We start from the raw sequence: 21,675 nt of genomic DNA, 5'->3' as shown, positions 1-21,675 counted from the left end.
GGAGAACCTAAACCACATCTGTATGATTTTGTTAGAAATAAACAACACTACCTCATAGTCCAGTTCTTCATTTCCAAGACTTCTCTTTGCATTCCAGTACTATGCGTACTTTAAAAGGGATTACAATCTTTGAATATCTTAATCCACTATTTATATTAAAAAATGCATAAGGGATTTCTATGTGCTACAGGGCAAGAAGACCCTTAATAGACATTTAGATTTATCCTATAATTAAAAAATAATAATAATGCAAATGTATGCAAACTCTCTGTAAACAATATTTTCAAAAACTTTGTTGTGGAGAAGGACCTCTGGTGTCCAGCTGGATTCAAGCCAGTCTATAGTGGCTATTGACTGCCTAGCATTTGAATTAACGATAACACAGCATCTTTGCTTGCTCTGAGGGTATTGTACTTCACCATAAAAGATGTCAAGCCTCTAAAATTTGTAAAGATTATATTTAAGCAGAAAAATCTTAGTTGTTTTACAATTTTCCCAATAAATATTTCAAGAAGCGTGATATAAATTCTTTGGACACTGAATACACCATCACTGACGGGCAGGAATATATCTCAGACACAATAGTTACAGTGTCTGATTGGTGTCTCTGAACATGTAGATAACATCTACATTTATAAAAATGAATAGTGTCTCCACAAGTAGCTTCTGAAAAAGCTTTCTAAGAAACAACATGAAATGGCACATTGGCAAAAGACATGATCACAGCCTTGCTGTACACTAACATTGCCTTGCAAATGAAAACCTGCACTATTCCTTATGATCAGGGTTTCACCCATTTATTTGGTTAATCATTCAAATGGCTAAACAGACCTCTAATTTGAAAATAAAAACCAATTGATGCAATCACAAACAAGTTCTAAAATTGCGGTTTATAAAAATTGAAATCTTGTTCTAAGCCAAAACACACACACAGTTACCTTTTCCTAATCAGAGCATTCATTTCTCCTCATTATGATCTCACAAGCACATTAAAATCTTATTAACATTAATTACTTCTGAGCGCCTATGCATGAGCAGTGACAGTCGTGAGCGTGCGCGTGTCTGGATCATATCTACATTTATATACCTTGCTGCACTTTGCTTATAAAACATGTGAAAATATTTCTGCTAACACCAATTAGCTAATTTCACACACACACACACACACACACACACACACACACACAGATAGTAAACTGCTGTCTCACTGCACACACAGCCTATCAGAGGCCAGTAAACATATGGACAAACGGACGGAAAAGAAAGCAGAAACACCTCTTGAATGTGAGAACTAAAACACCTATACTTGAGCCTTAATTCTTGAGGTGAAAACAAATTGGGAGAACAGAGTAACAAAAAAATAAAAATCATAAAAAATTAGAAAACCAAACATTCTCTTTTCTACACAGATGGGTTCAAAGATAAAAATGATAGAGACAAAGAAAAACTGGCAAGCAAAAAGCAGCAGGCACAGGAGAGGGAGAAAGAGACAGATAAACAAAGAGACAGAAATGAAAGGGTCCTTCTTTACAAGTGTATACATGCACGTAAACACAACATACACACACACACACATCTGCCCCACATAATTATATTCAGATTATAAAGTGAGTGAAAACAATATAAACTTTACTCTGGCCATAAGTTAAGAATAATAGCAAACCACACCTCAAAATCAAACGGGTCTATCTTTACATGTAAATAAAATTCCTGCTCAGTCTCAATGATTTATGGATTCTGTTTATACAAACAACATTACATATAGGAGCCATTCATCCCTACAACAGAAACTCAATGTGAATGTAGAAAACTAGGCAGTTACAGCCACAAAACTACATATGTATAATCCTTCTCCCTTTTTTTCACACTCTCCTCTCAGCATCCAACTATTTCACCATCCACACACACACTGCATTGAATTATGTCCTTCGTTCCATCATCGTCTTTCCTTTGATAGGAATATTCATAAAGAATTAAGTCTTGGCCACTACATCCCCATTCTCTGATTTGACCCATCTTCTCCTCACAGCCTGCGGTTTATACTAAAACCAGAGACCCATGAAACACCACTGTAAGTCTATATTCACACATTGTCCTGGGTATTTCTGCCATCTTTAATTTCTGTTGTCATTGACCACTATCTCAGCTATCTCACTATATTGTTTTCTCGAAAAAAATACTTCAAAAATTGCTATAGGAAATACCAGGGCATCAGGCCAAAAAAAAAAAAAAAAAAAAGAGTTTGTGTTTAGTTCCATAATAACTTTTTCAGTGAAAAAAACACTTAATTTCATCAGGTCCCAATGCCTATGTTTGTAGAAACAAGGAAATAATATAACTTAATCCTAGGAGCATTTTAACAATTTATTGCACTCATTAAATGGTTTTAGAATACTTGACTAAGAACGAAATGTAGAAAAAATACGAGACAGTCAACCTCCAGCATAATTAACGCTCAAGTTGATTTAAGCAATTATAGCTCATTCTATAATTCCAATGTTCTACCTATTGTCCATCAGTCTCATCAGCCTATAGTATGGGGGTCAAACACCTTATGTTTTAAAAATATATCCATTTTTAAATAGTAAACACTTAAATATTTGTTTGTAGGTCATTAATAGCTTAAGAGAAACTAGGAATCAAAAATTAAAGTATTAGCAACCACTGTCAAATGAAGATCATTTTTACTTTATTTTTAAATCTCTTAATTTACAGATGAGTGGAAAAAGATGAGATTTCTCAAAAAATCAATATCGACATTTTCACGAATATATTGCATAAAGACAGATCTCTAATGATCAGAGAAGTATGAAAAAAGAGGAGGCAGAAAAAAAAATCTTAGGTAAACATCAAAAGAACCACAGTGCTATATTATCAGTCTGCTGTGTTGCAGATAGCTTCCCAAGAATCCATTGACATGTGACCATGGCAGAACTAGCAAAAAATGCAAAAACAGGTTAAGACTTAGAACCACCTTCCCTCTCATATGTCCCACATCACAAAATGTAATGATTAGATGGCCAAATTTCAATATCAATGGTACACTGGGCATTTGAACCAGATCTAAGAATCATGGTCTTTGTTTTCCAGTAAAAGCTAATAAGCTGAGGTTTACTTAACTCTTTTCCTGTTTGGGGCGGGTGGGGTGGCTTCTCAAAGCTTGCTGAAATTGGAGACTACATATGAAAAAGATAGTTCACCATTTCCAAAAAAGATATTCATCCAGATTGTCCTCCAATCCGTGAAATCTGAGATGCCTAAGGAGTCTTCTTTGTGAAAGCCTTACAAATATATCCAAAGATGGTGAGTCCCATATGGCTCTGATAAATGAAACCCATTATTGTGAATTTCAAGCTCTTCTTTAAAACAAAACACTATTGGGTGAATTTGGTGTTCATGAAATAAAGCACTAATTGCGTGGCCTAACAACACTCTGAATCCTCTCCCTAGCAGACATTTTAAGTTGTGCCAAATTGGTTTTGGGATGTGAACAAATATCCTGGAGCCAGACTCTCACATGCACAGCAGTATTCCCTGGAAGTAAGTTGGACACTCTTGGAAACTGCATTAACTCTTTCAGGCCACCAGGGAACCTAAATCTCACTAAAAGAAAGTCCTCTTTTAAGATGAAAACAAGTCATTCCATTTAAAGTCAAACCCAAGTAAAAGGTAAAATAGCAAAAACTGATTTTTGGCTAGCTCAGCACTAAAGTATCCATAGATATTAGATAGCCCCTATACCCCAAAGGATACTTATTCAAATGCATCCAGAAATTTTTATTCCTCTTTTCCTATTGTGCATAATTTCCAAGACCTTAATAAGAGGTGTGTGCATTCAGGAGAGGAGAATTCATTTTAAGCTTAATATGCTACATTTGCCTCAGGCAGAGTGATAAGAAACTTTTGTTTCTTTGGTAACCACTTTCACCTTATTATAACAGGAAACTTCTTGAATTTTTGTTTCACCACATAAGATATAATTTCCACACTAAAATTTTTTCTATGGTCTTTCCAGCCTGGTTCAGAAAGATGCCTACAACCCTGGAACTGCGTATTTAAATGGCAATTAATCTAATCCCATCTCCCTCATACTCAAATTTAAGAATAAAAGCAATTTTTTAAAGTAACTAAATGTAAGAAAAAAATTATAACTGCCAGCTTCTTCTTTCTTCCTTTTTTCTTTTTCCCAGTCTTAATTTCTTCAAAACAAAGTAATTTCTTTGGAACAAGTTGTTACTTTTTTTTTTAATCCTTGCCCAAGGATATAGTTTTATTGATTTTAGAGAGGAAGGGTGAGAGAGAGAAACATCAATGTGGGAGAGAAACATCTATAGGTTGCCTCCCACTGCGCCCCACCCCACGTCCCAACCAGGGACAGAACTGTTAGTCTTTTGATGTATGGGACGATGTTCAAAGCAGTTGAGACACCGGGCCAGAGCCAAGCTGTTACTTCTTAAGAGAATTTTAATGAGGCATTCTATTTGTAGTATGCTGTAAGTAGTATTTCCTCTTTTAGCTCACTGATAAATATCCTGGATTATATTTGTTCTCAAGATTACTCAAACTCCACTAACTATAATTTTTCACTTTTAAGTCATTGCCATTCTACAGCTCTCCTCTTTCATCTTAAAGGCTTAATAAAGATATAGATTTGTAAAAATTACTTGTTTGGGGAGGAAATAACTAAATGCCTATGTAGAGGGTTTTGTTTTGTTTTTAACCACTTCTAGTTTAAGCCTTCTGCAATATATTTCTTAGAGAATCATATCTAATTTCCTGCCAATTGGTGTGAATTTAAGAGTATTACCAGAAGCCTATGTTCCATTTCTATCAAAGCCTTATATTCTAACAATTAGCCTGTGTGTGCTGTTACACAAAAAACAAGCACCACCCCCTCAGACCCTAAAAGGAAAAGCGCCGCTATTTGCAAGTTGATAGGACACATTTGGTGAATCAAATATGTAGCTGCTTCTGACCTCAATTAATTCAAACTGCAATTCTCAGAATAGAAACCAAGTCTGCAGATGTGTCAACACGAGGACATATACCTGGATTTCATTGGGGTTTTGAAGCTCTGAATAACTCTTAAATATTTCCTAATAAAAATGTAGAGGGTACGTTGGTACACTGCGACCTGTTCATGCCATGTCTGAAATGATGGCATCACTTCTAAGTTAGTTGCTGGTTACCAAATAAAGCTCATATTGTAGTTGAGGTTGTTTGGTATCTAGAACAGTACTAATGGCATTAGAGGTAAATGGCAATACTCTCCAGGCACCTCAACACAAAAAATGTTTTGCCTATTTTTTAAAGAAAATATTTATTGTATCAGTGAGAAATTAACTCAATATATACTCACAACTCTGACAGAGTGATACTAGGACCAAGAAACAATTTTCCCATGAGGTCCAAACAGAGGAGATATTTGGGGCAGTTACAAACCCTTTAAGGAAGACTGAAGTTCTGATTCATATTTCTATCATAGTCCCTTATCCACCTTAAAGCCATATAATGACATCAATTTAGGAGAAAAAGTCTCATTTCAAAATCTTCTGATCAACTATAATTAGAACTTTTTAAAAATAGCCTATCCTTTATTAGGTGCCCACCACACTGTCCATGTGTATGGCTCTATCATGAGCTCAGACCCAAAATGCAAAGCCATTTTTATTTTTTGCTTCCATGTTCATTTCTTACATAATCCCAATAAAAGAGGCAGAAGGCTTAACATGATGCACACAGTCCTCACAGCTCAGCTACCTATATATGGCCTAATAGTAAAAACATATAGGATGTCCCCCAAAAATGTACATGCACTTTGAATAATTATTAAATCCCATGGGTTAAATCTGAAAAGGAATATCAATTGAGCTATCAGAAAAAAGTGTGCATACATTTTTTGCACACTGTATTTGTTCATCCAGCTTCTAAGCCTGAAATTATAAGTAGAATAGTTTTTAGATGTTAAAAGACAGTAGGAAAAAAAAGAAAAGGAAAGGAAAGAGAGCAGGTCAGGGATATTAGAAGGGCATCTTGATCAAAAAAGAAACTGGACTGTCCAATTGGTGTGTTGAAACAATGAGTAACCCAGTTTCTAGGGCCAATCCCCACACTGTAATCTATGGTGAAACTTTAGGCAGGTTTTCACCTTCTACTGACTTTTAATTCTTAATCTGTAGAGTAGGGGTAAGTTTCAGAGACCAACCGCTTTATGCATCCCTACACTGCCTAGGATCTTTTAAAATTTATTCCGTGAGCCAAAACCTCACCCACAGGCCATCAGTTATTTTCCCTCCTTTTTCCTGTCTCCTTTGCCTCTGCAGAGAAATAAAATTAGCAGTCAAAGTTAAACAAGCCCAGTGGGCAAGACGGGCTTTGGTTTAAGGAATGGGATGGAGTAAGTTGTGTTAAAGTGCTTATTTGGCCCCAAAAGGTTCATTGTTGGGATACTACCTCCCACAACTAGCCCTACAGGAATTTTTCTCAGGAAAATGGAGAACTGTTTTAAGATAGACATGCCCTTTAAGCTGGTCTCAAATCAAAATAAATTTAGGATATTCAAAAACACCCTACAGGATTTTCCCTGTGGAGCCTAAATAAATCACTGACCAAATTTTCCAACTTATACTCTGCTGCTAAATGGAACTTTATTTTTAAAATCATGTTTTAATTTCTACATCTGAAAAAGGAGTAAAGGTAAAGTTCTTCACTTTATATTTTTACCTTTCTTGCTTTGTGGTAGCATTCATTCACTCAATAAAATTTAAAAGAATGCCATCTGGGAAAAGACCACCCTTAGAGAAGAAAGTTGAAACAGAACTGAAATTTCCAATAAACTTGAAATTTCCAATAAACTTGCTAACGACAACACTAAATCCTCTGGTTAGTGACTTTGTGGGCCTTTTTAAAAATTATCTTTTAACATAACTATAGAGGCATTAAGAATATCTCCAAAATATGTGCATATTAAAATTTATAAGACCATGATTATCTTCACACCTAAAAGACACATTTCAGGGTTCCTTTAAATTGTCAACACCCTTATTGTATTTAGAGTATTATTAAATCTATAAAAACATATAAACCTAATGATTTTAGCAATTCATGTAATGGGTAAATGAGAAATCGTATTAGCTTGTATACTATACTGTGTACACCGGCTGTCATTTTATACTGTGAGGCATTTTTAAAAAAACATCAGAAATGCTCAGGAATCAGTTTTTAGATTTTATGAAGCACTGCCGCATTGCATCTACTAATACTGTCATTGGATTTTAAATGCAAATCAATTATTTTAAGACCACTAACAATGGCTATACCATGAAATTGTTGTGCTTCATGTCATGTCACAATAGGTAAGACTGAAATTTTCGTTCAAATATATCTACCCCATCAAAGGCTTTAAAATCTCAAATAAAGGCATAAACAAAAGATTGTTCATGTCAACTGACTCCTCTAAAGCATTAGTCATTTTAACGCCAAACTTTACAGACAAAAAAAAAATTTACTGGACTGATTCAGTGTGGCAAACTAGTTTGTTCCCCACAAAGGAAATGAACTTAAATCCCACAAAGTTTAATTAGCTTTTAGTGGCTTGTACTTTTGGAGGAACAGCCTGGCTCTGGAGGTTAACTGTAAAGCAGAGTCAGAAATTACATATACAGTTAAGAGCACTAACTTTGCTGTCAGAGTTAGATTGAACCAAAGTTCAAACCTGGTTGGTGCCACTTACTAAATCTGCAATCTTGGGTAAGTCATTTAACTATCCCATTTCTGGCTTTATCTATAAACCTCATAGCAAAGGCATGGGGGTTAAAAGATCCATTAGACAATGTTCTTTAACAGTTCAATAATTATGATTACTATTACCACTTAGAACCCTGACAGCTCACAAAACTTGAATTCTACCTACAGCTAGAAATTATTTCTCAATGGAAACTTCTTTCAATTTATTTTACATGGTGTAAGCAATAATTGTTATACCATGTCAGTGATGCACTTTGAGACCCTCAAAGCTATACACTATCATTCAACATAATAGGAACCTGGTAACGCTTTAGTGAGTCAGGGAAAAAATAATATGATGTAGTAGAAAGAGTACAGGCTCTGAATCCTGGCTTTGACACTTAACAGCTATGTGAACTTTGCAATTGACTCTATGAGCTTCAGTTTTTTTCTTTTTGGCCTATAACACAGGCAGGGGATCAGGGTATAAAATAGAGTTTTTGTAAAGATTAAATTAAGCAATTTATCAAAAGGTGCTTAGTAATTTTTCTTTTCCTTGATTTGGGGGTTATAGTGGTAATTGCTGTTTTTCAAGCCTAAACTTTTCTTACATAGCAGTTTCAACTTTGCTCCCTTCTAGGTAAAGTGAGTTTATGTTTAGTTTAAAAACAATATAAACAATGGAGATGAATTCAGGTGCAATAATAAATGTATTTTAACAATATACCCTAAAAACAAGAGCAGTATTAAAAGTTTATGACGTAGTTTTTGTAAAATATAGATGCCCGAATACCAGTCTAAACATTTTGATTTAGAATATCTGGGAGTAGAACCTAGAAATCTAAATTTTAAAAGCCCCCAAGTGATTATGATGTACAATAGCTAAGGAAAGTAGCACTTTCTAACAGTTTTGGACCAACTAGAACTCAGGACTCCTGAGTTCCAAAACTCCAGACCTATTAGGGATGGAGCTCAGAAATTTGAATTGTAACAAACACCCTAGGCAATTCTTTTTCTTTTTTTCTTTAAATATATCTTTATTGATTTCAGAGAGAGGAAGGGAGAGGGGGAGAGAGAGAGAAACATTAATGATGAGAGAGTCATTGATTGGCTGCCTCCTGCACGCCCCCGACTGGGGATCAAGCCCGCAACCCAGGCGTGTGCCGTGACCAGGAATCGAACCTCGATCTCCTGGATTCTAGGTTGATGCTCAAGTGCTGAGCCACACCCAGCTGGGCTAGGCAATTCTTAATACACTGAAGTTTAAGAACTGGACTAGAGTCCAAAGCTACAAATAAAAATGGTATATACAATTTACTTCTTCATATTTTGTTATTTTAAATTTATTACCTTCTATTTTAATAAATATCACTGTCAAAATTAATTTATGAATGAAGGGTAAAAAATGTATCTAAAGAAAACACTAATTTTAGACTCATAATCATTATCATTATTATTATTATTACAGATTTTCAACCAAAACATAGAAAACTGGGCAAACATATCAAGTCATCTCCAGAAAACCTATCACCACTAGAAGCATCCAACTAAGAAATGCCATGAGTTTCAGTGTTTTTTTAAATGTCTGTGTGTTTTGCTTTGACATAGGTTTCTATTATCTATTCCTTTTTAATTAGAGCAGTAATAACAATAAATGTTATTAAATTAGTATAGGGCTTTACTATTTTAAAGAAATTCCATATACATTAACTCATTTAATCCTCATAATAACCTTGTGAGGCAGACAAGAAGAGTAACATTTATTATTACTTTTCTGCTAATCAGAAAACTGAGCTTAAAAAGCTTAAGCAACTTGCCCAAAATCATACAGTTTGGTGGTGTTTATGGTAATATATGGACTGAAAACTACAGATGTAAATTCTATGCAAAATAGAAATCTGAAATTTAAAACGTAGCACTCATTTTTAAGTGTTATTAAAAAATTCAAAATAGCATGGAAGAGTCTAAATTGCAAGTAAGTCTACAGTCCTACACCAAAGCATGGGATCATCTTGCTGTTTAAATTTGTCATTTATTTATTTTATGGTGAAAGGAAAGAAGGAAAATGGAGATCAATTAATCATAATCAAACAAAAAAAATAAATAAAATAAAACAAGGAATTGGAATACCCATCAGGTATAATACTATTTACCCTGTTCATTTGCAGTTCAGCAGTCTGTAAGAAAAGTCCCTGTGCCTCAGTTTCCTCTTTTAAACCATGGGATAACAAATAGTACTTTCAAAGACTGGCAATTTGATTTTAAGCTGTCATGGTACTTTAAAAACTGTTAAACCAAATATACAACTAGAATAATACTAATGTGCCCAATCCCTACAAAAAAAAACCCACAACATAAAACCTTTAGTCAAAAGTACTTTAAGATTTACTAGTCCAGCCTGCTCATTTTATATTTTATGCATGAGAAACAGACCTAGAAATGTTAAATATCTCACCCAAGATAACACAGTATATTTCTTGTAATGCTAGAACTAGAAATAATGTATCTTCACCCCAAAGTCAACAAAAATAATTGCACTTGTGAAATGGCAATACATTGTTTTCATAATCAAAAAGAGAGACAGTCATTTTAACGTGAGACAAAGTAAATTTATAAAGGGATGTTTGGAAAGGAGGTGGCATCAGAAGGTGTTTTTCCAAAGAAAAAATGCTCTAAAATTATTTAAAACTCAAAAATAAAGCAAATGAGACATTATAAACCAGCCTGATATAATCATTCATTCAAACTTCAAACATTTGAATGCCTCAGGCTAAATGCCATAGAAAGTTCTGGAAGCAGAAGGATGAATAAGACGCAGACACCATCTTCAATCTGCTTACAAACAATGGCAATACAGTGTGAAAAGTGAAAGTACCAAGGTATGCATATTAAAGTTTTTCTGAAAATATGCAGGAAGGAGCCCCTCACTGTCTGAAACGATTGAGCTGAGGCTTTGTAAGTGGTAAGAAGTAAGTGAATATTTGCAACAATCCCTGCCTTCATCATCCCCAAATCTAAATTGAACACACCCCTGTTTGTGCCTGGAATTTTTATTTTTAACATACACTTGGCATGAGAGAAGGAGTAGAGTGCACACATCCTAACTTCTCCTTGGGTAGTAAAAATTGTCAAACATAGATTTTTGTGCAGCTACTACAAAATCAGAACTTGAAACAACTTGCCAAATTTTTGCAAATGTCCTGTTCTTTCCTTTTCACAGGCTCAGGCATCAGTTAATCTCACAGCAACAGGGACACAAGGTGGCACTGTGGTGCTGACATTCATTTCAGGGTCCTTTCTAAATGGACAAATTGGAAAGAGGTTAAAGGCCCTATTTTGACGACTAAAACCAGAGTTTTAACGCTGGCCTTCTCCTGGGTCTGTCAGCATTAATCGTAGCCGAAGAAGGAGCAAAACATTTTGCATTTCACGAATATCGCATCCTGCCTGTACAGAGACCTATTCTCTGTTGGTTTCTGCAAAATGTCATGTGTGTTCATAGAAATGTCCAAAGGCATATAGGGTAGCTTTGCGCGTAGAAAGTTAGAAGTGAGCTAGCTGTTTACCGCGTGCAAGGCCGTGGACATGAACCGCCTCTCCATCTAGTGGCCGGTGGGGAGGAAGAGCCATAGTAACCACACTGTGCTTCACTCCGTTAAAAGCAACCCTCTTATCAAACCACACGTAGGCAAATACTTTACTTTGTCTTACAAATGAGAATTTGGGGGTTACTGCACTCATAGAATCATTAAATAGACCCAATAATATATTGTGCTATCTATTTAAGCCGAGGACAACCACCACCAAAAAATTAAAGTATGCACTGCTTTCTCAGATCACCTAAATTCCCTTTGTCCTTCCATCATTACCAACCTATGTGTTTCTCCACACCGGAAGAAAATAATTTACAGGTAGAAAATGCAAGCAGAATTAACTGCCTATATACCTACTTAAAATAAAATTACACATTCTTTAAAATAAAAGAAAATCTAACAAGGAACTTTTCCCTTCATTTTATAGGCAAGAAAACTGAGGATAGAGAGATTATGATTTATTCAAAATCTCATACTGTAGTCAGGACTAAAAACCAGGCCTCCAGATTTAACCACTTTAAATCCTTTTTAGCATTAATTAATGCCTCCTGCTCTCCAAAGTAGTGCTTCGGTGTTTTTTGTTTTTTTAATTTTTTTCTTACCACACCATAGGGTTTCTCTCAACATACTAGGAAAATAATTATTTTCTAAAACTTTTATGCACATTTTTCATGCTGAGTTGACAGGATTGAAACTATTGTATGTAAGTCCTAGCATATCTTCATATTTATGGTCATATTCTGAGCCTGTTATAAAAACATGCTTCTTTTTTTAAAAAAAAAACAAACTAACAAATTATTCACATTCATCAACATTTAGAAAGCAAACCAGCAAGTGGGCAAAGTATGATGTAGAATGTGCTGGTCAAAACCACTATACAAAAATGGTTTCAGAAAGCCGTTTTGTAAAAAGAAAACTGAATCCATTTAGACTGACAGGAAGTTTAGAGTTGTTCTTTGTTTTGTTTTATATAAAAAGTATTTTACTTTAAGAGAGGAAACACACACACACAAATTTATTCATTCGATCACTTCAGTTTAATTAAACTCATGATGCTGCTCTGCGACATGCCTTGGGACTGCCTTGTTGGGAAGGTGTCTTATCAAAACAAATAAAATCTGTCTACAACTATGAAAATCTGCTCACAACTCCAAACCCAGGGCTTAAAAGGCAAAAGGTATGAAGAACACCTGGCAGTGAATGTATTAGAAATGTGAGATGTTATGACTCTCTCTTCTATTTTCTTTTGGTGGTACCACTGGAATCTGTCTTGGAGTGGAGAAGGAATTTAGGCTGAACTGCTTTGGGCAGGCATAGGGAGAAGATAGTGTCAGTTAGGTCAGATGGCTTTTATGGAGGGTTGGGAGAAAGTCTTTTTTTTCACTACACTGATAAATTTAGAAGCTTCAAAAGCACCCACCCCCTCCACCTTCAGCGCTACTTATATTCTCATCTCCATTTGGTTCTTGGTTGTCTCTGTTCTTCTCCCCTCCAGAGATGAGGTGAGGAGAAAAAGGATCATTTTTGATGTGAAGAACTATAAAAAGTAAAAACAATTCCAGTTCTTTTTGCCCAACCCAAAGCCTGGGTGATGGGTGCAAATAACCAAGAAGATGGAGACATCAGTAAATATGTGCAGAACCAAAGTGCATTTATTGGGCTGAAAAGAATTTTAGTGTGTCCAGAGTTTAAAAAATATATATAATAAAGAAAAAGAAAGAAACCCAAGAACAAAAAGAAACCCAACAGCATAAAGCCACCCGTGCACCCATGTGATTATATTTGCCTAGTTCGTATTTAAACAGTAACAGAGAGGACCATATTCTCACTGTTTAAATGTCTTGGTGTCTAAATAAGGGGCTTTGTTTGTTTACAATAATAGACATACAGTTTTCATATACATGCATACATCTATAAAAAATATATATAGCCTAAAACACTGAGTTTTCTGCTAGTAATAGTTTTTTTTCACTAAGTTTTAATTTGGTACCTGAGCAAACTGACATTACCTTATTTTCTTCCAGCTGCATTTCATTTACTGGAAAGAATTTCATACTATAAAAGGAATTTGCCAACAACAAATCACAATTTGATTACAACAGTAATTCACAGAACATTTCTGAAAGAAAAGGTAAAAATAGCAAATATCCAGGCTCATTCAGTAAAAACAAATTAAAGCCTTCTAAAGATTAGAAATATATAAAATTTAAATAATTTAAATTGAAACACGGTTATAAAAAAGTTTAGATTAAGAATTTCCGAAGAACTAAATAACGCTACTACACATGAGTTGTAATTACTCCCATTTTTAGTTTCAATTTATTGGATATCTTTTTAATTTTCAAAAGCCCCAAACTCCATTATGCAGTGTTATATTTATTAAATGCAAATCCTTACGTTAGTTATTTAATGGAAAATTTTCAAATAAATTCTTAACATTGTAAATGCATACTATGTAATATGTATGTTAAATTTCTACCTTGAGACATAGAAGTATTCAGTGCCAAAATGACTTCTAATGTCAAGAAGGTAAACACATTATGCTCTAATCGCCACGCTCTCCAACAACATTTCAAAGGTAAGACTGAATATTAAGAAATTAATAATATCTTCAGTTCCCATCCAGTAACTAGATGGGTCAATTAAACTCAACCCTGGCTCCTTATCTCAGTATTCTCACTGGGAAGTCAGCAGCTGACTTTCCCTAAGTTAAAGCAGTTATATAAGATTTACATTGGTTAACTGAACTACAAAGCACCCTGGGCTGCAGTTTCAGTTGAGTGTCAAAAGATTCCAGAAAGGCAAGCTCCATGTCCTCAAGCTGATTACTTTCAAGTGAACTGTAGAATCACCAAAAGGCTTGATCCTGGAGTAGAAGAGAGGTTATGAAGCCAAAGTCAAGCATAATTTTTCCACAGTTTAGTGCAGAAATAGCATGCTACTTATTCATTATTACAGCTGAACAGCTAGAGTGTCAGAAAAGCCCTTTTTCTTATAGGCCCTTGAAAGCTGTTTCCAACATCTGCTGTAGTGGTTACACATACATGATAGTAATAATTGATGGCATTATTTCTTCCCACAGCCTCAAAAGTTTGCCTATGTTGAAACTACAAGTAAAAGAGCTCGAGAAATACATATTTTAATACATTAAACATAATGTCATCAGTGTTTTTTGATGATTAAATATATAGTATCCATGTTACAGGAAAACATATGAATCCTGGCATTCCCTAGAATTTCTAGGATATAGATACGGCTCTTGGGTTTTTGGTAAAGAATTAAATGGATTTTGCTAGTTATTTGACATTGGCTATAGTCCCTGAGGATTCTACAAAATGCTTGAAAATACTGAAGCAATGCAAATGCATGAAACATGGGTTTTCAAGAAAATTACAAGTTTAAAGTTTTGCCAAATACCCAGGAATCCTATATGTGATTTGAAAGTTTGGAGCAAAGAATCAAATGCCCAATGCTGACTCTAGTAGCACTGTAAATAATACCAAGTACTTGTATAAGATAACCACTGGCTTATACGAGAAAAATCATTTAAAAGGGCTGTTTTTTAATTTAATAACTGTTGCATGTACACTTGCTCAACTACTACTGTTTATTATCCCCAATGCAGGCTGTACTGTTCCTATGTAATAGTTGATTTCTATAATTTGCTTGCGATAGTTACAGTCGTACAAATGAAAATATTTAGATTTTCTTTTCTGTGCTATGTGGCTTTTCGTGCTTATTAGATCCTCACTGATTAAGAAACTTAGGAGGCATACTATTTTACTTCTTTTATAGAAGTTCAGTAGAGTAAAGTATATTTTCTACTGAAAAATATAGTTTGTTAAAATATATTTCTAAAGTGGTCTCCAAAACTAGTCTGGTCCAATATTCATTTATTAACTTTTAGACCTAAACAGGCCACCCTTGGGACTGAAGAATGGAACTAGCGGCATTCAAAGAATGTCAACATCAGTCCTTCCTTTGCCAGAAAGGATCGCTCACCAGTTAGCAGTATCAGCCAGATGCTGCTCCCCTATACCTTGCCAGACCCTGGAGCAACACATTTGCTCAGGGTCTGAACCTGGCTTCCTATGTGGCAGCAATGACCAGCCGCTACTGAGGCTGGGCAAGTCCATAAACATGTCCACTGATAATCCTTATATTTATAGAAGGCCAGAACATGTGTAGATAATCACACAATTGGATATTTATGAAGTGCCAGATTTTATGAATACAGGAATTTGTTAATTAGCACAAGAACTAATCATTAAAATTCAAAAATAGATAAACAGGGATGCCATTTATTTGTTCACATTTCAGGGGGAAGTATGCAGCTGCTATCCTTTTGATGAATGGCTTCTGGAGAAAAATGTGAAAAAGAAAAGTATTCGCAAGTTCTGAAATCTTAATGAGCAAAATCCAGAAATTACTAATCTTTATAGTTTAAAAAAATCATAGTGATTCTCCCCTTACTTTAAAAAAAAAAAAAAGTTTAAACAAACATGTGAATTATACTGCCTTGTATTCTACTGTTTGGTCCTTCTTCTGGAGCCAATGCTGATTTTCATCAGATAGGAGTTAAAAAACACACACGTCATTCAATACCAAATTGTTTTAGCTACAGGGCATGGCAGAGCATGAAATAACTGCTTTAGAGCACTTCCTCATGTGGGTGTGTTAGATAACTGTCTGCTCCAACATTAAAATGAAACACTCTGTGACCTGACCAAGACTTCAGGGTTCTCAACAGGCACACCTCATGTGCTGATAGGAAGAGCCCACCATAACCAGCAAGGCCAGTTAATGAATTTTTCTGGCACTCTATAGCCCTCCTATGACTCAAGCCTTTCAGCTTTCCAAACCCCTATACAGCAGAGCACATTGGTTTTAAGTTTACTTATACACATTTTACAATGTCCTGCTGTATTTAGATTATGACAGTACTTCCCAGAAAATGCTGAGATTATTTTTCATGCTAAAAATATTTTAGATCTACTGAAGGCTAAGAATTATAATTCAGAAGAACACATATACACATTCTAAAACTCAAGCCAACCATAAAAATCATTAAATTTTTACTTTCTTTTATATTCTTTCTAGAAGGTTAAAAGAAATTTTCACCTTCCCTTAAAAGCATCTCCATTTAAGGGAAGGTTAAAATAAATATGCTTAACATGAAATTAAAATGTCATATCTGAAAAAAAATCTGATTCCTTCATCCATACATGTATGAGAATATCTACATAAATGCACATATAAGTACACAGATATCTCCATATAAGTGTACAGAAAAAGAGAATTGTTGATCAAGAGAAATACAAAAATTTTCTTTTGAAAAAGGCATAGAATTTTAGATAGTACTCATGTTAATGTAGAAAATGACAGGTGCATGACACATGCACGCTCTTGGCATGTTACTTTTAAAACAAATTTTTGGTTCAAGAATCTGAAATGAAAAAAAATCATATATGAAACACTATATACTATGTACCCCCTCTTAACATACACTTTCAACTGACTCCCCTAGAAGTTCCCCTTTAAGAAAAATATCTCTGACAGGACCTGAGTATACATAGTATTTGTACTACTTTTGGTCAAAGCTGGCCTTTCCAGCTTAGAAGACAATTTAGGCAACATAAGCAAATTAAAAGTCTCTGAATAAATTTTTTAAAAAGAAAGGAAAAAAGACTTTTAACAGCAAAAGTTTGCCACCCACTTGGAATAATGGATTTTTAATAAACATTTTACTAGGTTGGAACCTTGAGAATGTGTTTGCGAATCTGCTCTGTGTCCCAGGTGGGTTAAGAATATTGCTTTATGGACTTCTTTGTGTTGTCAGAGAGGCCTAATGGAATTTTTTAAAAAGAAAAGAAAAAGTCTGCCATTTCTATTAAATAAATAATTTATTATGAAAAAGGTGATTTGTTATTATCAAAGATCTCTATAGATCAGCATCCATTTTCTACCGTTGCTCATGTATATGCTGAAAACATTTCTGTATCTTACTATCTGACCTAATTTTTATCAAATGAATAGCAGTTTACTTTTGAACAAATCAGAATAAAACTCAATTGAGAAGTCCATTTCAAATGGACCTATTTAACTACTCTTTTGAATTTCGAAGAACTCTGTTCTGGGAAAACTCCTCAACAATGTCAGCTAGTGTGAAACGCAACTTTTCCCACCATAAAAAAGAAAAAATATAAAAGGGAAAAAAGCACCTCAAAACTATGTTTGAAATAATAAATACATTATTTACAGTCCCCAAAATGTTAAAAGAATACTTACAGTTGTTGCACAAGATGGCCTGATACACTTCATAGCTTCTACTTTGTAAAAAGATGGCCAGCCCCCTACTCCTCCCTCCCCAAGCATAAATAAACAGTAACATACTAAAAGGAAACTGTCCTAGGATAAAAACTGCTTGTTGAAAAAGTTTGCATTCTTACTAACCACAGAGATATCCCTATAAAAGTCCATCTGCAAAATAAAAGTTACAAAACAGAGTACCTTATTCCTTTCTAAATATATCCCCCAGATGTAATATAGAACAGTATGTGATGATAAAATAATAACTAGATTCTCACCCACCCTCGGTGACTACCCCTCATCTTATGGCCAATGCCATCAAATAAATATGCTGGCAAAAAAGTATTCAACCTGCTTCAAGGATTTAAACTGTAAATATGGACTTTAAACTTCAATGTAAAACAAAGAACAAGAGTCTCACTTTAGTAATACCCACACTGGCACTGCAGTGAAAACTCATTGGCACATAACTAACAAAACCCAGTTAGCAATAAATAAGGACAACATGATATATAGACAGACAGATGGAATTGCATAAACAGACAAGAAAAGCAAAGAGACTAACAAACATACGGAGAGGTCTGTTTTAAATGAGTGAAAGATACTGATTTATTTGGTACTTTAGTGAGAAAAATAGGTTTGTTTGTAATTATTTTTAAAGTAATTAAACTGAATCACAAGGGCACACCCTTAAATAAGTAGGAAGAAAATTAGCAAAGGGCAGGCCTCCTATAGATGTTCCAAATTTTAAGCTAGCAACAGCTCTGTGAAACTTAAATCTGAAAATTAAAATCCAAGGGAGAAAGAATAAAAGCATTGGGGGCTAAAGGAGATGATAGGTAGAGGGGGGAATTGAGGAAGCAGGATTTTTTTTATGAAAGTTGTCTGCCCTACCTTCTTCCCCAGCGCTGAGTTTCTCTTCTCATAATCGGTGTCTCCCTGGAAGTACAGTGTGAGTGGTAATGACTGCCTGCCTCCCTAATGAGTCCATTTTCCTGCTCTTGATGTTGTGTATATACACACACTGCAACCTACCTTACAAACCACAGAGACGGGAAGAGAAAGAGAGCAAGAGAGGGAGGGAGAGGGGGGGCCAGAGAGGGAGAGAGAGACAGAGACAGAGCAAGCGAGTGAGAGAGAGAGAGAGAAGAGGAGAGAGAGAAAGAAAAACAGAAAGAAACAGAGAGAGAAAGGCACAGACAAAGCCCTCCTACCAGACAGCAGTCAGCCTTCCTTCCCCTATCCAGCAAAATGCAACTCGTCTAATGCAGCAACAGGTTCAGTAATGCCAGACTAACAGAGTGAAAAAAGGTATATTCTCTATATCATTACTGCTTGCAAATAAACAGTTTAAGAGCAGCTGGCTCCACCTTCTTTATTTATGCTCCATTATGAGGAATGTATTGTTTCAATTCTGGCACACAGTACATGTAATTATCATAAATATATTTTTTGCATATTAGCAGGAAATAGTGAAATGCACAGCCTATTTGTGCAATCTTTTAAATTTATTCTTTTAATGTGAGGAGACTGTCAACAAATCTGCTCTGACAAAAGCCTAGTAATGATTTTAAAGTCAGAGCAGTCTTAAAGGAGGCTCTGAAAGAAACAGATTCCATACAATAGGAAAACTGATCTCAGACAAAACTGATAACTGCAAAGAAGAAATCAATGCTCAGTAAATAAGTCAAGACCATATGCAAAATTGCGGACCAAAACAGAATTAAGTTTAATTAAATACCTAATAGAAAAGTACTTTAGAAGGCAGATTGGATTCTTATTTGGAGCACCTATCTGTACAAACATCACAATGCAATGTACTCTGTGTGAACAGGTGCAATGCATATAGTACCTAGTGTTACAACAACAGAAATAAATTCCATAGGAAGCTTCCATCACAAGCAGGACAAGATTTCATAGATTATGGGTCTGAAACCATAATAGAAACCCCTTGTTCTTTTATCAGGAAGTAAAAATAAAAATAATCAAAATGCTTATAAATAAACCATCCTTAAAGGGGAAAAAAATGCTTTTCTTTGAGCGATACCTCTAACCAATTTCATTCACATGCTAGAATCAAAATAATGATATTACACTCCTCACCCCATGATGCGCTCCCCACCCCTTTTCTCCACTCCCAGGTGCCTTTTCTCCTGTAAGTGATATATTTGCAGCTATAGAATTACAAACATAAGAAAACAGCACTAGTTTTAGGGCTTTCCCTTGTCCCCCAATTTTTTAAGACTAGACTCTGCTTGTTTACCTAGACAGCACCTTCCTTAAAATATTTCGATGCAGTTTGGCTGTAAGCCATTTAGACGGGACTTAGAAACATTAAAATAGAAGTTAAATATTCTTTTAAAAACTTAAATAAAAAATATGAGTGGACCTAACCTACTCAAACCCTGCATTTGGGCATCAATAATTAATTGTATATTAAGAATATTAATTATAAAGCCATCCTTTTATACGCCTTAGTGTTTCATCATGCTTCAAAAATTGGAACGTGGCCCAGCCAGCATGTCTTAGTGGTCGAGCATAGACCTATGATCCTAGGGATCCCAATTCAAGTCCCAGCCAGGGCACATGCCCGGGTTGCGGGCTCGGTACTTAGTGGGGGCATGCGGGAGGCAGCTCTCATCATTGATGTTTCTCTCTCTCTCTTCCTTTATCTCTTTGAAATCAATAAAAATGTATTTTTTTAAAAAAAGAAAATTAGAATGTGTTCCTTTGCATAAACAAAAGTACTTTACTATATGAGCATCAATTCCTTCGTTTAAAAGTAAGTTTTCAGTTAATAATGTAAATAACTTAATTACTTCAATATATAACTTATAGATCAATTATATCTTTACCTAATTCACAAAAAGTTTTTAGAATGTCAGTAAAATCTTGGGTCATGTTCAGAACAGAGATCAATACTGTTTTAGCTATTTAAAGGGTAATGTATAGCACAGAAATTAGAAGGCAATGTCCAGCCACACATTATGCAAATTGTCCTGGGAAAATTCTGTCAAGAAACCAAGAGTCCAGCCCTAGCCAGAGTGGCTCAATTAGTTGAGCGGAGTCCCACAGACCATCCTATGCACAGAGAGGTCGCTGTTTGATTCCCAGTCAGGGCACACGCCTGGGTTGCAGGCTCAATCCCCAACAGGGGGTGTGCAGGAGGCAGCCCATATATGTTTCTCTTTCTCATAGGTGTTTCTCTCTCTCTCCCTCCCTCTTCCTTCCTCTCTCTAAAATCAATAAAGGCATACCTTTTAAAAAAAGAAGAAAAAAAAGAAGAAACAAAGAGTCAGGCCCCCCCTCTCATTGTAAGCCACCAATTCGAATTCTCTGGTGCTCCAGTTGTGTTTTACCCCTCTCCAGGGTGGGTACTTAATAAAGTGGGGACAGAAACACATGAAAGGGGATGTAACTGACCCCTACCTTGGGTCACATCTTAAAAAAAACAACTTTCTAAAATACACTCAGTGTGCCTAAGGTACCAGCATGCATCTCGCTCCTTACTGCTCAGCCTAGTTCTGGTTTTCTACTACTGCCCTATTATTTTTCTGAAGCTTTATTGAAATGTATGAAGAAAAATGTCACTTAAAAAGGCACATGAGCCTCACAGTTTGATAGGCTGATTCAAATTAGATTAGTATGCCATGACTTTTTAAAATGAGGTTCTAGGTATTTTTGTTTTGTTTTAACCCAAGGAAAATAAGAAGTATTTGATTTCTACCAGCAGGAGCCAAAAGGAATGTAAAGGACCATAAGACTATTCACCTTTTCTAAAGAACAACTAGCTAGTTGAAAAATGCACAACATCTCAACACTTTCTCCATATCTGCACACTTTACTAGATTCCAAGCACAATAAGTGGCACATTCTTAGTACTTTCTGGAGTTCAAGATACACTCTCCCTGCTGGGACTGAGACCCATGTATTGAATTAATCATAGCACCACGTGATATCATCATCTTAGTTGACTATCAGACTCTGGATGCTATAAAGTTATTAAATTGTCTAGTATGTTGATATGCCATGAGGCAATTTCATGCTG

General features: G+C 35.3%; 1 protein-coding gene across 10 annotated transcripts in view; it reads right to left on the bottom strand.

The window, feature by feature from the left end:
• ZBTB20 (zinc finger and BTB domain containing 20) overlaps positions 1-21,675 on the bottom strand; it is a 726,721-nt gene that overhangs the window by 671,723 nt on the left and 33,323 nt on the right. For 2 of the 10 annotated variants that reach the window (XM_081138872.1, XM_081138861.1), the window contains exon 1: positions 18,522-18,674. The exons of the other annotated variants lie outside the window; for them this stretch is intronic. The gene's annotated coding sequence lies outside the window, so the exon portion shown is untranslated. Of the gene's footprint in view, positions 1-18,521; positions 18,675-21,675 lie in introns of those variants that run through there. 10 annotated transcript variants of the gene reach the window in all.

The sequence above is a fragment of the Miniopterus schreibersii genome, assembly GCF_964146895.1.
Source record: "Miniopterus schreibersii genome assembly, chromosome: 5".
NCBI classification, from domain to species: domain Eukaryota; kingdom Metazoa; phylum Chordata; class Mammalia; order Chiroptera; family Miniopteridae; genus Miniopterus; species Miniopterus schreibersii.
This window is presented reverse-complemented; position numbering and strand designations above follow the sequence as displayed.